The sequence below is a fragment of the Miscanthus floridulus genome, chromosome 16 (genome assembly GCF_019320115.1).
Source record: "Miscanthus floridulus cultivar M001 chromosome 16, ASM1932011v1, whole genome shotgun sequence".
Classification (NCBI taxonomy): Eukaryota; Viridiplantae; Streptophyta; class Magnoliopsida; order Poales; family Poaceae; genus Miscanthus; species Miscanthus floridulus.
This window is the reverse complement of record NC_089595.1, coordinates 59,117,212-59,134,793: the sequence shown is the minus strand read 5'-3', so window position 1 is coordinate 59,134,793 and position 17,582 is coordinate 59,117,212. Positions and strand designations below refer to the sequence as shown.

Below are 17,582 nucleotides of genomic sequence, written 5' to 3'. Positions count from 1 at the left end.
GCAACTCGGTTCCTCACCTGTTTAAGGCTGCTCGTAATACTGCAAAAATACAAAAAAAAAAAAACAAATGTCAGCAGACTGAGAAGAAATCAATTCCCCTTATTAATTAAACATTTTTTCTATGCTAGCACAAAAAAAAAACTAAAGCTGATGCTTAAGTGCTAATGGCTAACAGAACATGCACGTAACAACAACACATTATATGCAGCTCCACCAGTTGAAAGTTGAAACCCACACTTGGTCATATTAAGAGATGGCAGACTTCGTTGTTTGGTATAAATCATGATCCACTTCTATGTTGTTAAGTGACACCATGTGACATATCATATACAAGTGCACACAGTGTTAAATACTGTGAGGGATTACTTTGTCCTCGACGAGATGCGCAGGCTCTTTGCCGAGCACAACGCGTATTTGGATCGGCGATTCGCTGAGCACAACGCGTCGATCGCGCCCACGCCCGCACCATCCCCGGCCGTTTCGGTCGCCACCGTGCCCGCGCTTTCCGCCGCCACATCGGTCATGCCCGCTGCTGCACTTTTCGCCGCCGCCTGAGTCAGGCCCGTGCTAGCACCTTCCGCCTCCGCCTGCGTTGCGCTGCGCGCCATCTCCCTCGAGCTCGTCGAGACCGCCGCACTCTCCTGCAACCTCGCCGTGCAACCGGCCCCCTCCGCTGCGTCCGCTTCCACTCCGACGACGCATGATTCTCACCGCCGCTATTTGCCGTTCCAGCGGGCCCGCTGCACCCGGCACTCCGCACCGTCGCCGCTGCCCTGCCCATGCCCGTGCCCGTGCCCGTGCCCGTGCCAGCGCCGCTGCCCCGCCAGATCCTCTGCTCGCTAGGAGTTGCTGGAGGAGCAGGAGGCTCGATATGGCAAAGTCGGATGGACGAGGGGTGCGGAGCCACGGAGGACATCGCCGTCTACCTGGGCCATGACGACTGCCTCCACAACGACGGCCAGCCACCGCTCGGCTGCGAGACCATCTCCTTCGAGTACGCCAATGCGTTCCCGTCTGAGCTCTCCGTCCGTGTCGCCACCTGCATAGACCCCACCATGCCAACTACATTTAGGCCTGCTTCTATCTCCATTCAAGCGCAAGTGGTGTTTGACAAAATGCCGAGAAGGTACAACACTATCATCTACCCTCCTCACTCCAATGGAGTTGTTGCGTTTGGGCCTGTCTCTGTCGTTCAAGGGGCCCCAGAGGTGTTTGAGGAAATGGCTAAGCATATTTTAGAGATACTGTGGCCACCTCCCATGCATATGTCAAACATGCTATGTACTGCTTATGTACCCTCAACTCAATCCTTGGTTGACAAGAGCATACAGAGCTGTTTCTTGCCTCCATCCTATCATAGCTGGGATGCAGTGCCACATAGGCAACCATGGCCACCACCAGAGCAATTTGGGATGCAGGGCAATGGAGTTCAACTTAGGCCAACACCCTAGCCATCTTTCATCGGTAATATAGTTCAAGTGGCAGACCTTATCAAGTGGCTTTGCTGCAATTCAGAGTGCACAGTTGTGGGACCTCTCTTTCGTTTGCATCTCATTACAACTAGAAGAGTCAGGATGCTGGTGATGAACTAGGACTATATCTGGTTCAAGGTCCATTGGCCACTACCGGCATGTGTTTGTGGGACTGTACGTAACATGATTTTTCTCTTACATAATGGTGCTAGTATACTACTTGCCCCTGTTACAGAAAGTACCTTGTTCCAACTGTTTGGGAAGGCAATACAACATTCCTCATGTGCAGCTGATTTTTTGGGGGTGTTTGAATTGAGTGTCAGTAACACAGTATTATGGGGGCTCTTGTTAAATACTCATCAGTTGTGTTTTAGTCAATTTTGGCAGTTCACAGAGCCATCTTTACCACACAAGTATTTTTAATGGGAAATTATTGAGCGTGTGGTCCAATGTGGGCAGCATTGCCATGAATTACTCAAACCTGCAGGGCAAGTAGACAAGTTCAACAAGGAGCTTCTGACATGTATATTGGTGCTATTAGTGAGTATGGTTGGCTATGCACTGATTCTAGAGCTAGTACAGCGGAAGTGTGGTGGCAAGTGTTGGTGTTTCTTGCTTGAAGGTAATCGACTAAGGGATATTGGTGAAGCTTTTGAATGTCTAGTGCTTTTCCAGCGTCAATTGGGGCCTCCACCTCTGCTACTTCTGCTGTTGAGCAATATGCATATTTTGACTCTGCTGCCTTGGTTGTTCTTCAGTATGGTTGATGGTTATTGGATGATTTGGTATTTCTGTTTTCCTTGGATGGCCCCATGGACTTGGACGCCCCAATGCTTACCTTTAGTTCGATGGCTAATCAGTGGTCGTGGTGATCTGGGAGCAGTAACAAGGAAATTGTCCTATTTCTACCAAACTGTAGTAGTGGTAGGGCAAGGATTCAAGCCCTAGAATGAGATTTCTGTTCATGTCACGATGATGACAACATTGAAACCAGTCGATCAATCTTCTGAACATGTTCCTCGTCTTCTTCGTGCTACTGAACCCATCATAGTAAAATTGATCGATGGGACTCCAGTGAGAATATGAGAGTTGGTTGATCGATCATCAGACCATGGAATTCCCTAGGTTCTCTTTTTGGCTATTGCTTCTGTCTATGGGTACTGGAACTTGCAGTGCATTCTGGCATTATTCAGCTTGTACTAGCCCATAACTTTTGATAAGGAGGTGGGGCTTGGCTGCTTGATTTGGAACATACACATGAGCAGAGTTGTCGAGTGTTTGTATCATGATTTTTTGGTACTCCACTGTTCATTAGTTTGAAAGCAAAGGACTACAACAGGAAGAACATGCATAGTCCAGCTGCTGAAGCTCTCATTGCCATACTTCTGAAGGACGCATCTGCATAATGTTTAGTAAGCTCTAGTCAGATGATGAAAGGATTCTATTGTGTTGCTGAGAGTTTTGCTGCTATCATTCATGCTATACCATCTGCCAAGTCGGCAAAGTCTGAACCAACTGTGACGCATGCTGTAGCTCCACATGCCCTATCCAAAGATACTGGAAGACAACTTTCGAAGAAGGAATTGAAGAAACACATGATCGTCCAGTTTCCTTGGGATCCTAGTGGTTCCGATCTTCTCCATCGGCTTGGGGGCAAACCGAAGCTTAAGAATGGGAGAATGTCAGGGATTACTCATGGATGGGCCTTCATATGGGTAATGGGCCTTGGCCTTGGCATAGTCGAGCATTGGCCTGGACCATAGGCCGTCACCTACAAGAGCGCAGGAGCACCAGCTGGAAAGATCATCAAACAATAGAATACAAACATGTTTCTTTCCTCTCAAGTCCTCTCTCTCTCCACTGTTCATCTTCCTCCCAAATCCCTGAGCTGCTACTGCTGTTCTTCTAATTCCCCTCTATTCTCTACAATCCAGCTACAGGTTGCTAACAAATACATGCATGTGTGCGGCTGATAATTGCAGTGTAAAAAGATAGATCATATGTGTACTAGGAACGACCATTTAAGGTATTCCCAGCCCAAGAAATTCCTACTGTGCATGTCTAGCCGATTAATTCCAACACTGGTCATAAAAGAAAATACGACTATAGGTGTATGACATTGGGAGAACATACAATTTTGTGAAGTCATTGTTCTAGACTCTAGAGCACATAGAAATCCAACCATAATATTCCCCATACTGAATCATGGTGCAGCTACCCGTGCGCCTATAAATCCAGCCTATTTATAGAAAAAAATCACAACTGAACAATAACAATGACTATGAAACGCTAACGTTAAGTAGGACCTCATCTGGCCGTACCTGGAGTGTAGAAGCTCACGAAGGGGATAATGTCATAGGAACCATAGCTAAAAACCTTGGTGCCCTGCCGGGACTTCAGATCAATAGTGTAGGTCCCATCAACCGTATACATGAAGACGACACCCACGACATCTGCAATGGCAACCACAAAGAGCGCGAGGGCATGAGCAGGGAGCAGGGTCTTGATCTCAATGTCTCTACTCAGTACCCATCCTCCTGCATTTCCATAAGGACCAATCTCCATTGACCAGAGTATGAGATTAGACTACATGTCCACTTCTACGAGTCCCAGCCCACTGTCGTCCATGGCCATGGGCACAATGCGGCGAAAAAAGGGAGTGGCTGGTAGGGGGATCAGAGACATATCCCTTGTGGCCAGATTGTACTTGAGCATTGTGATCCCCCTCTCAAAGAAGAAGTAGAGTGCGTTCCCTGCTAGAGCAGGGAACACCTCCCAATTGAGACGATCATATGTGAGCTATGCAGAGGTTGCCTCACTCCTTGCGGCGGAATCTGATGAGTACACGCTAGCAAACATCTCCTTGTCGTCAATGCTGATGAAGATGACGCAGAAGTGGCCGGGATAGCAGCCCAGGTGGTTGCAGGCGCCATCGCTGACAGTGGCGCAGAGTACCGTGGCGGTCCAGTTGCGCACCGGCTGGTCGCGCAGTAGCCGCCACTGCTCGTCGGTGATGGGATCCCAGACGATGAGCGCGGCCTCCACTCCTTGGAACACATCACCGCACCGGGCGATCCTATTGAGGAGGACGCGGTCGTGGCAGGCGTCATGCGCGCGGTAGTCGCGGTGGTCGTGCCAGGCCGGCTAGAATGCGCGCGTGGGGATGAAGCTCCCGTAGCCGCTGTTGTCGATGAGGTGGTTGCCGAGGAACCCCAGCAGCAGCGGCATCCTGTGGCGCTCGTGGTAGCGGCGGCGGAATCCGCAGCTCGCGAGGAGGCGGGCCCAATGCTTGGAGACAAGGGCGGCGCAGAGGAGGCACTCGTGGTCGTTGGGAGGGACACAGAGGAAGATCTCCTCGACATTCTCATCTGGCATCCGCGGTGGTGTGCAGTGAGTGCCCAGTAGGTCAGGGAAGCTGAAGTCCATGCTTCTGCTTCCGATAGAGAGGAAACTAGGAGCAATTTCTCCATGGATTCAAGGAGCGGTTTCCTGACTTGTAGGGGCCACGAGACTTGGACTATACTTTTTTGAATCACTTGACCTGTCAATAAAGTATTTTAAATATAAAAAACATGCCTTAACATATAAGAAATTTATCAAATTTCTCGGCTTTGGCGACTGTCAACTGTCGAGCCCCCCGGCTTAGATGGAGGCTTGTTGGCCCTGTGATGATAGGCAATGGGTGGGAAGGTGATACGGCTAAGGTGTCGCCATGGTGGCAAGGGCAGATGGATGAGCAGGGACATCAGTAAGAGCAACAGATCTTGGATAGGATTAGCATGGAGGCAACAAGGAGCAGTGGATCTGTCACCACATACATGGGAGGAGTGGGTGTGTCTTAGCGGATTAGAAGAGCATCCAAACATGAAGGTAGATCTGCGTTGGCGGATGAGTCAGGAGCGACGGCGGGGCTGTCATTGTGCCTTGGTGGAGGAGTCAGGGGCGACGACAGAGCGTTGGATAGGAGCTTGAGTGCTTGTGGCCGCGGGTGGGAATGAGGAAGAGGATTTAGGGTTGAGTTTCTTATATAGATATATAATCTTAATCTATGACGTCTAATTCTAATCGAAGGGATTAAGATCTAACTAACTCAACCTTTCTAAATTTGTCATCAGATAATCATACATGCATAAGAAAAAGGTTTATATGGAGTCCCTTTTTGTATTTGGGCTTGTGTTGCCTTCTACTTCTAGTAAGTCATCACTAGAGTATGAAACAATGTAGTCTTTACTACTATAAACGTATCAATGATTTTACCACCAACAATAACAATGGGATGTATCGTGCATAGCAGATCACATGAGTAGCATACGGAACATAGAGTTTATACTGGTTAAGACCAAAGTGCCCTACATCCAGTGTATATGGGTGTTTGTATTGCTTCTATCACTACTGCATATAGACCTACCACGGCCGGTTTGCAACCCCCATCGTAGCAGTTTTTCGGCCTCGGTAGTATACACTCGACAGTGATCCGCCTATGTCGAGGCTAACATCATCGTCATGTGGCATCTCAACTACCTATATAGTGGTCACCAGCACCGTCGCCTTGTACTTTGACCCGATTATTTGTAGTATGGGTTCATTGTCGCTTCGACGGTCAAGACGTCTATGTAAAGGTAAACATCACATCGCTTCAGCATATGAACCGTCGGTACAAAGGTCATGGTCACTGTCGCCTTGCACCATGATCCACCTTTGATGATCCTTTAGTCGGTGTCGGGTTACTAAATGATTCGGTGGTAATACACTTTTGATCCCTGTCACATCATACATATAGTGACGGTGTTGGATGTTTGCACCACCAACGGCGGTGGTGATAACAAAACAATGGTTGACCCTTAATAGCTTACTTAAAACAAAGCATATAGATATAATCATTACATCCATGAATCATGTTTATAGACAAGAGAACTTTTTACAATAACAATAGATGCAACCATAACATCTTTCTCAACCGATGTCCTAACACAAGCGGTATATATATTGCATACTAAAGGTACTGATCTCTACATACTTTAGATAATGAAATGACGTAGTTGTGCTCCTCCTATGTGACATTCCTTGCAAGGCAAAATGAATATAATTAGTGCAACATTCGGATTGCTAGCCAATGCACCATGCAACCCCTCTTCTTCCTCCCTTAGCCAATGCAGGAAAAATATGTTCAAAAGCACTCAGACTCCACAACCTACACAAAGCAGTAGAATTAATGATATTCAACACACCATTCTTTTAGTTACTAAGCCCAAATTGGCCTAGATATAGAATCGAAACAACTACCTACCTGAACAAAAACATGTTCGTAACAACAAAAAACAGCATATGCACCTTTACTGCTTTATTAATGACTTCATGAACAAGAAACATAAGGAAGAAAATGAGGTCCACCGTTCATACATAATATTTTCTAGGTAGTTCTAGGATAGCCGATGGCCCGGGCAGGGAAGACATGAACTTTAATGCGGTTCATGCCATATGCAATCATTGTTTTGTCCTCCCTAACAAGGAAAAACAAATTCCATTTTGGATGAACTACAATCGCTCTATAAGTCAGCATCGCAAATCTCTGGTACCAATTACTGTTCTATCTAAATAGGTCCAGCATGGTCACCTTATGCTTCAATATCCATTTAATAGTACCATAGCCTTTAAGGATCTAGATTGAAAGCTCATACCTATTCAAAATATTAGCAGTATATAAACATAACTGACCATGAGCTTCATGGATGGAGATTGTATCACCACTTGGTCTATGAATTTTCCTCCATGTCTTTCCCTCCATATTCAACAACAACTATCTAGGAGAACTCTAGAATGTGCATAAAACCATTAAGAAACACACTTTTCCATATGTGGATACTACAATACCCTCGCCTCATTTAGATTCTTTAAAGATCCAAGCTCTAGTTTTAGATGAGTAGATGTTGACACCTAAGAAGTCATCATCGTTGATCCCATATTCAAACACATGGAAGTATGAGGAGACTGTCGGATTGAACCCCAAGTGAGCTAAACCATAAGAATGGTTGCTACCTAGTCTTAGTCACTAGATGCAGACAACATAGTGAAACCCAGCGTACCAGCAGAGGATGAGGTCCTAGGAGCAATCTGAGATCACGACATCCAAAATGAGGAAGGGCAAGAAGGATAAGTAGGGGTATTCATCGGTGACTGCTGGCAAAGTTGCGTTTGCCTTTCTAGCTACCTCGGCTTGAATAGGCCACCCTTGAAGATGGAGAAGCGGGAGAGGAGCAATTAAGATCCACGTGATCTATGCATACATCATGGAAGAGGCCGGTTCTCGGGGAAAGTGGTGAGATGGTGTTAGAAGTTGGGACATTCATTACTCACACCATATGAATGCGTATTGATAACTTAATGACGCGCAATATCTGGCAGACCAAAGGGACGGGCACATGTGTACATGGGAACTTGAAGTTGCCATGCCAACTTACACCATATGAATGCGTATTGATAAGAGCGGTGTAGATAAGGGATCATTGTACTCGTAGATAACCGCTTCTTCATAAATCCTTCTATAAAAGCGGAAGCAGAACGAACAAGGGTACTGTTGCGGGGTCAGAACCGTGGCAAGCATTGTTGTTCGAGTTGGTGTGAGGATACGCATCTCTGGTGGCTCGGGTAGACTCAAGAACACAAGAATCACAGAGAGCACCCAAAATCATGGGGTGTTGACGGTAGTTAACACTTATCATAAACCATCAATATACCTTGTATAAATGACTAAAATGGATCACCAACATAGACTTAGAGGTTTAAACTAACAATTTCATTAGTTTTGGTGAATATGTGTTTTCAACAAGATTTAATCAGAAAACCACCAAAGAGGACCTATTCATCGAAGGAAATCACATTAATCCACGATGGTACTAATGTGGGAAGACTCTAGAAGACTCCAGAGGGTACTCCGCTGAAGCAGGGCGTAAAACACTAACATGTGGGGCCGGTTGGGCCCACCTGCTAGCTGGTCAACCTGTGGGCCCCACCTGGCAACCTCTCCTCGTTACGTTAGTTCTCCACCGCCTCAAAGGATCACATCTTCGTTGTTCTTTTTAGTTGGTTTGATCCAAGGGTCCAGGATGCTTGAAGACCCCTATATATACCTGCATGTACCCCCTCCTCTAGGCAGATCCTAAAACCCTAGAAACCAAAGCCACAATTCATATCCACTCCATCAGGATCAGAGCTAGCAATCAAGAGAAGATTAGTCCTCCAAGTTAGAATCTAGTCTTGTATTAGAAATAGAGAGATAGAGTGTGAGGGAAGAGTTTGGAGGAGTTCTGCCTGTTGGTGCTCTCTCTATGGTTTGTACCCTGGCGGAATCAAATTCTTCTTGAGCTTGCTTTTGAGATTTCTCTAGTAATTAACTTCTGATTCAAGTAAGTAATGTGTTTATATTGTTCTTTAGGTTTGCGACTCTTTTTGAGTACTTTAATCCTTGTCGCTCCTAGGTTAAAGTAGTATTCGTAGTGTAAGCTTGGTGCTTAAACTCGGTTACTTATGGATGTACCCTACTTTCTAGATCGATGGTAGCTCACGAGGGTGACTCTTATAGCATCGTTGAATCCTTGGTAGTTCACCTCCCATTTGTAGGCCGAGTAGGATCCTTATTACTATAGAAAACATACTTTGCTTGTGTTTTACTTAGTAATATCCCCAGAATTGAACAATAGAAGACATAGCTTACCAAAGTTAGAACTAGAAGACCTTAGCAATCTCCCCTACGCTCTTGTTATCTTAAGCCTTGTTGCTACTCCGGGTTAAGTTACACTTAGTTATTCTCACACATGTTTCCTTGAGTTCGATATTCTAGAATATTTTTTTGGTGAAGTGCTATATCGGTATTTGTGTGCTTGCGGATTATTCTGTGTGCATTAAAATATACCAACAAGCATTTTTGGCGTCACTGCTGGGAAACGGTTGCTGAGTTAAGTTCGAACCTAGCTTAACCTTGTGTCATTACTCTTTTATCTTTTATCTTTTTCTTTCTTTTCTTTTCATTATGGATTTTGAATCCACTCCTGTCCATCAACACGCTGCACCTATGAGCGCACACCGAGAGCCACCAGAATCTTCAAAACCTATCCTAACAACTGGCTATGCGTTGTGCCCAGTGTTTAATCAACATGGTCCAAGATCAATCTTTTTTTGGGTGAAGATGATAAAAATCCATACTCCCACCTAAATGAGTTTGAGCAAACCTGTGCATGCCTACGCATTATAGGCATGTCACGACGAAACCTTACGATTGAAGCTTTTTTCTTTCTCTTTGATGGGAAGAGCTAAACGTTGGTACAAGCAAACCATAGGGAGTAGACAAGGAGATTGGGAAGCCTTATGCTCTAGCTTTTGCTTGCAATTCTTTCCCATCTCTACAGTAGTCAGCCTTCAGTTCAGAGGTTCTAACTTTTAAACAAAAAGAAAAAGAATCTCTAGGCATGTCATAGGAACAGCTTTAATGCTCTCATTAATACTGGCCCTGGCCCTTGCCATTCAAGACCCCATTCTTCTTCAACACTTTTATATGGGTCTTGATCGGGAAACTTCAAAGTATCTTGATACAGCATCAGGAGGATTGTTCTTGCATGTCTCCGCCAATTTGGGGATAAGCATTCTTACTAAAGTCTTAGAGAGCACCCCTAAAGAAGTAGAAGAGAAGCTGCTAGGGAAGGAATCCTAGATAGCTAAACCAGAATCTCTACCTAACCCATCACAAACTTTAGCTATCCCAAATCCTGAACCACCGGAAAGGAGGAAACTCCAATTTTGGATTTTATGCTTGAATTCGAGGATGAACTTTTTGCCGAATATGGAAATACCTCAAATTATCATACTATGAGGAGGCCTCAGAAGCCTAGAAAATCATCATCCAATGAAGAAATTGTAGACCCTTCTGAGGAAGCTTTTCTTAAAAAGACTACGAAAGAGCTAGTGTCTATTATAAGTAATGAATGATTAGAAGAATCAGAGCTTTCCTCTGATGTGATTCGTCTAGATTCACCTTCTATATCCATTTGTTGCCAAATTAATAAAGCTCCCTTCAATGCTCTTTATAATCTAGTTGTGGGTGTTAATATCATGTCTGCATCTTTTGCTCATGATTTATTAAAACACATGCCATTAACCCTAACAACAAAGTTGTTCAATAGGCTTTCAGGACACATTCTTCCAAGTTAGGGTGTTCTGTATGTCCTCCCTATCTAGGTACAAGGAACGATGGTTCATTTGAGTTTCTATATATTTGATATCATAGAGTTCGACCTATTGATAGGATAACCAATTGGAAGACTTATCCAAGAAGGACAAATAGGGAAGTTGAAAATTAGTCTCAGAAAAAACTTTAAACTTTCTGTACCCATTACTCATTCTCTAAATGTTAAGACTGAGCCAATTCCCGAGAAAGAACCAATGGATGAGGTTAAGGTAGCATCTCTTGATGACTTGATAGCTTGAAGATGATGCCTAGTTCTTCATCGAGGAAGAAGATGAAAATCCCATAGAACCTGAACCCTTAGATGAACTGCTGGAACCACCTAAGCCCACCATTGAGCTTAAACCCCTGCCTTCTAGTCTTAGGTATGCTTTTCTCAATAATGATAAGGATTTTCTTGTGATCATAAGTGATAAACTTTCTCAAAAAGAATCCCTCCGCTTGCTAACTGTTTTAGAAAAGCATTGTTATGCTTTTGGCTACTCGCTCCAAGACCTTAAGGGAATTAGCCTTGCTCTTTGCACCCATCGTATCCCTATAGATCCCGATTCTATAACTTCTAGGGAGCTGCAGTGTAGGCTTAACAATGCGATGAGAAAGGTTGTTAAGAAAGAGGTTTTAAAACTCTTGCACGCCGGGATCATTTATCCCGTCACGTACAGTGAGTGGGTAAGCCCTGTTTAGGTTGTGCCTAAAAAGGGAGGCATGACTGTTGTTAAAAATGAAAAGAATGAATTAATCCCTAAAAGAACCGTCACAGGATGGCGGACGCGCATTGATTACCAAAAACTTAATAAGGCAACAAGGAAAGATCACTTTATGTTGCCCTTCATTGGTGAAATGTTGGAGCGACTAGCAAATGACTCTTTTCTATTTTCTTGATGGGTATTCGGGTTATCATCAAATACCAATCCACCCTGATGACCAAAGAAAAATCACCTTTAGATGTCCATATGGAACTTAAGCTTATCGTAGAATGTCTTTTGGACTATATAATGCTCCAGCTTGTTTTCAAATATGCATGATGTTTATATTTTCTGATATGATTGAAGAAATCATAAAGTTTCATGGATGATTTTTCTATTTATGGAAAAGCTTTTGATGATTCTCTTGAAAATTTAGACAAGGTTTTGCAAAGATGTGAAGAAAAGAACTTAGTCTTTAATTGGGAAAAATGTCATTTCATGGTTAGAAAAGGCATAGTGCTTGGACACTTGGTGTCTGAATGAGGGATTGAGGTAGTGTCGACAGAATATCGTCGGTAGTCCTCCGAGGGGTATCCCATGAAGGTAGATTGATCGGTAGGAGAGCGTGAGATCAAGAACAAGAAGGCAACAGAGACACACGAGTTAGATAGGTTTAGGCCGTCAGTATGATGTAATACCCTACTCATGTGGTCTATTGGTTTGTATTAGCTATCGTATGATATTACGTGTATTTGGAGGGGGTCCCTGCCCGCCTTATATAGTCCGGGGAGCAGGGTTACAAGTTGGTTAGATCTGAGAGATAACCAAAAAGTAATAACTGATTACAGGAATCTTATGATCATACATATCCTAACAGATCTCATAGTATCTTCAGGATATCTTCTAGATGTCTTGCGGAAGGCGCCGACCAGGATCGTGCCCCACAAGGCTTCTTCTTGTGGGTTGGGCCACCCCTGAGGGCACATGCCATGTGGTCTGCTATGGATACCGAGGGCCACACCCCCACAGGTAGATAGAGCTAAAATTAAAGTAATTGAACATCTACCTCCTTCCATAAATATCAGAGGGATCAATAGTTTTCTTGCTCATGCGGGGTTTTACTGCCGCTTTATAAAAGATTTTTCACATATTGCTAGACCACTCATAAATCTTTTAGCCAAGGATGTTCCCTTTGAATTTGATGATGCATGTTTAAAATCTTTTGAAATTCTTAGGAAAGCACTCATCTCTACACCAACCATTCAACCCCCTGATTGGTCTTTGCCTTTTGAAATTATGTGTGATGCTAGTGATTATGCTGTGGAGGTAGTGTTGGGACAAACAAAAGATAAGAAGCATCATGCAATTGCTTATGCTAGCAAAACTCTGATGGGATCTCAACTTAATTATGCAACAACTGAAAAAGAACTCTGGTCTGTTGTTTTTGCTATTAACAAATTTAGATCTTACTTAGTAGGAGCTAAGTTGAATGTTTATACTAATCATGCTTCTTTAAAATACCTATTCACTAAGAAAGATGCTAAACCTCAACTTACAAGATGGATTTTGCTACTCCAAGAATTTGATTTAGAAATAAAAGATAAAAAGGGAGTAGAAAATTCTGTTGCCGATCACTTGTCCAGAATGCAGTTTGAAAATTCTTAGGAAATGCCCATCAATGATTTGTTTCAGGATGACATGCTCTTCAAGATCACAAATTCTGACCCCTGGTACGCAAATATTGTCAAGTTTATGGTTGCAGGTTGTGTAGCACTAGGGGAGAACAAAAGGAAGCTCATCTATGAAAGTTGTCTCCACATATAGGATGAGCTATACCTCTTTAGAGTCCACTCTGAAGGCCTACTCAAGAGGTGTGTATCGGTAGAAGAAGGCATGAAGATCATTGAACAATGCCACTCATCACCACATGGAGGGCATTATGGTGCATTCCACACTCATTCAAAGATGTGGCAAAGTGGATTCTTTTGGCCAACCATGTACGAAGACACAAGGGACTTCATCTAGAGGTGTGGAGCGTGTTAGAAGCATGGGAATATCAATTCAAGAGATGCCATGCCACTCACTAACAATCTCCAGATCGAACTCTTCGATGTCTTGGGAATCGACTACATGGGACTATTTCCAAAGTAAAAAAACTATGAGTACATCTTGGTGGCAGTTGACTATGTCTCCAAGTGGGTTGAAGCCATGCCATGTAGAGCTACTGATGCAAAGAACTCCAAGAAGGTGTTTGAAGAAATAATATTTCCATGATTCGGAGTTCTAAGAATTTTGATTAGTGATAGAGGCACTCACTTCATTAACAAGAACTTTCACAAGTACTTGTCAAAACATGGGATCCATCACAACGTCACTACTCCATACCACCCTTAGACAAGTGGCCAAGCAGAAACATCAAACAAACAAATCAATAACATTCTGCATAAGACGGTCAACGAGATGGGGACTGCATGGAAGGATAGACTAGCTGATGCACTATGGGCTTATAGAACAACCTATAAAACACCACTTGGAATGTCATGATACCAACTTGTCTTTGGGAGGACCTATCATCTGCCTGTTGAGCTAGAATTCAAGGCTCACTAGGCCATCAAATGATGGAACATGGACTTGGAAGCTACAGGAACCAGGAGGAAGATGCAACTCTCTGAGATCGAAGAATGGCGTGAAAAAGCATATCACAATGCCAAGATATACAAGGAAAGAACAAAGAAATGGCACGACAAGAGGATCAAGAAGAAGGAGTTCGCCCCGATAGATAAGGTATTGCTTTTTAATTCTAGGGTATAATTATTCATACACAAAAAACTTCAGAGCAAATGCGAAGGACCATTCAAGGTTTTAAGCACTTCGTCGCATGGAGTGGTAACACATCATAATGATGAAGGTACGTTATTCAAGGTAAATGGTCACCGTCTCAAGATCTTTCTAGAACCAAAAAAATGTAACACCCTAGGTGTTAGATTTGCATAATTTGACTTGCATTGCATGAGCATGAGCATGAGCATCAAGCATTCATATTTAGGCTTTTACATTTGAAACATGTGATTGAAATATATGAAACATGTTGGTTATTTTATGTTTCTTTGTATATATGCATATGATCATGAGTGAATACATGTAAATGGTTGATGTGAGTCACTAAAACATCTTAGCTACACTTAGGATGACTAATGGAACATTGTTCATGAAGATCACTTTGTCTAATCAAGTCCTTTAGTGATGCTATGTATGTTGACCTAGAAAGCTTTATGTGTAACCAATGTATGAAATGATTGTGTCACCTTAGGAATAGCTTAAACATGTTTAGAATGTCATTATGAACAACTTTGGTATTCATACCTAAGGCTAGTTTGGTCACTAAGACATTGATATGGTGTATGACATCATTTTTAAGTGCTATGTTTGACCTGGTTTGAACTATGTCACAGAGACTTTGCATGGATGTGTTCACTAAAGCAAAGTTGTAGTATTTGATGAGCGGAACAACTTTTACTTTTTGGGTCATAGGCTAGTTCAGCTCCTAACATGCTTGAAATTAGCTCACAAGAATCAAGATTTCATTGTTTTTCAACACTTAACCGTGTGATGAGCTCAACTTTGGGCTTATTTTACTCTCTATCCATTACAAATTTGGGGAAAGTATCTTAAGCAACTTTGTAGCTGGTATATAGCTCTACGATTTCTGTTTTGGCTGTGTGCACGAATTCGCTACCGTTTAGGAGTTTGGAAGCTTTGAAATCGCGTTGTCAGGCTTCTGATCGCGCCCAGAATAACGCCGCGCCACGCCCGGACATGCCCGATCGGCAGCAGAGCATGGCCGCTGCGTGGCCACCATTGGCCAATGACTAGCCCTCGACATCACGAGCTACGCCCATTATCTGCACCACCCCGCGCCTCCTTTCCACTCACTCCTGCCCGCTCCTTCGCTCTCAGCTGCTCGCCATTCCTCTCGCCGTGGAAGAGCACATCGTCGCCGAGCACCACACCACCTCCGTCGTCGCCTCACGCACGCTCCACCGCACTGCCACTGCCTCCGTCTAGCCCACAGCTGTTCCACGTCCCCATCCACCTCCTCGACATAATTATTGTGCTAGAAGAGCTTCGGTGAGGGCCTATTCGCTGATTTCATCTCACCGGAGATTTCGGCCACCATGGCCGCCTCCACGGCGAGCTCGCCGTCGCACTACTTGCACGCGCATTCTTCCTGATTCTTCACGTTAGAACTTGGTTAGGATGTGTGTTAGCTTGTGTCATGATGTTACCGTGACTCGTTGCTCCACCGGCATGGAACACGGCGACCCGCGCCGCCGCGCTCACACCTCCATTGCCACCGTGCACGTGGCCGGAGCTCATCGGACCACCTTGTGCCACCTAGGTCACATAGATAGATCAGTATGGTCACTGTTATGCCAGTGCGCTCCTCACGTAGACTCACTGAGGCCAAAGGTGGCCGGCGCACTGCAGAGCAGCGTCGTCGTGCCGCCATGGCCGACGACGAGCACGCTCCGCCGTACCTACGCTGCCACCACCTAGGTCACTAGATGTGGGTTGGTCTGTAGATCATGTAGGTATAGTTGTTTTGGCCGGAGACATCGTTGTCGGTGAGATACCACCGGGGAAACGCCATGCCCTGCTTTTGGCTCGCCGACAGGTGGCCCCCGCCGCTGACCTGTGGGACCCCTCTATCAGCGACTGTGTATTAGGGTTTTTGATATTTCTTTCACAGATTTAGATACAATCTAGAATAATGATAAGTTGAGCTATGGAGATCCAAATCTTGTGAACCAAATTTTGTAGTGTTCCTTAGGAAGTGTAGTATTTTATAAAATATATGTTAGGTACAGTTTCTGATGTTTTTATTAAGGATTAAAATGCATTTAGATAAATGCTTTTTGTATGTTTGCAATTTTGTAAATTAGATATCTTGAGCTAGAAAACTCCTAAAATTGTGTTTCCAATTTTGTGGGTTTTGTATTGACATGCTCTAGCTAGGTAAACTAATAAGTTTGCTGTAAACTTGATTTAAAAATGGTCTTTCTATTTATTTATTAATAAATGGCATTTTCTAAGGAAATTTGTAGGGATAAAAATATGTAATATATTGCTATGCAAATTTTTGTATAGTGGTATGGTACTAATATGAAGCCTGGAAAAATATATAATCTGTTGCTTGACACTTTTTTATAGGGTTTACTATTTTCACTAAATTAACCCTTGCTAGCTTATCATTTTTGCATAGGAAGTTATACATGTGTAAATGGTATGAATTTTCACAGTAGGCTATTGTGAGCATTAGGAGTCCACTGTAATTTTCTAAGAATTTATTATTCACATTGGGTATATGTTTATTATTTAACCTAATTATCTAGTTAAATTGATCTTGTGTTAAAATTTTAGGACAATAGGCCAAAGGGTTTGGGAGTTATAGCTGTTTAAAGTTAGTATTCCGAAATGCTCGCTCTCTAGAATTTCTGGACAGCACTGGATTGATTGCCTGTTTTGGTTAGGATAGAATGTGAATTAGCTTTTGGTGATTAAATAAGAGTTGTAGAAAATTTTATAAGCTTTCTAGAAAGTCCAAGATTATAGTATTTGGATAATTAGAACTTCAGTTATGAGTAAAACAAATAGCTGCTGTTTTTTGGTGTAGTAAATGAATTGTTGAAGTATTTGATTAAGTAATCAAGAAGAGATATGCACATACTCAGTAAAACGTGATGCACTTGTTATTACTTTAACACCATGCTATTAAGAATACTTACAAGAATGCATTCATCATGGATCATCATACTATACTTGTCAGTATATATGCATTCACAATATCTTATGCCATATTCATGCATCTAGGGTCGACAGAGGAGATAACGTTGCTGGAGTTCAAAGAAGGAGAGGAAGGGGACCAGCAGGAGATTCCTCAAGCCGTAGCTCCCAAAGGTGAGGAGCAGACCCCAGAAGAGCTTCCGGAGTGCCCTGACCACCGCCCCACTTCCTTTCTAAAAGGCAAGCCCCGGAGCATTCTAAGTCTCCCAGTGTTTTACAAAATATTACTCGAGTCCTTTATGATTGATGCATTAGGTTATAAGAGCTGATTGGAACCAATTGATTCATATAATTTCCTTGTTCAAAAATATTCCTTTAACCCTATGTAGGTCCAGGATCGAATAT

General features: G+C 43.4%; 1 pseudogene; it reads right to left on the bottom strand.

Moving 5' to 3' along the window:
* Positions 1-13: 13 nt before the first annotated feature.
* LOC136510727 (uncharacterized) lies at positions 14-15,770 on the bottom strand (annotated as a pseudogene).
* Positions 15,771-17,582: the final 1,812 nt, after the last annotated feature.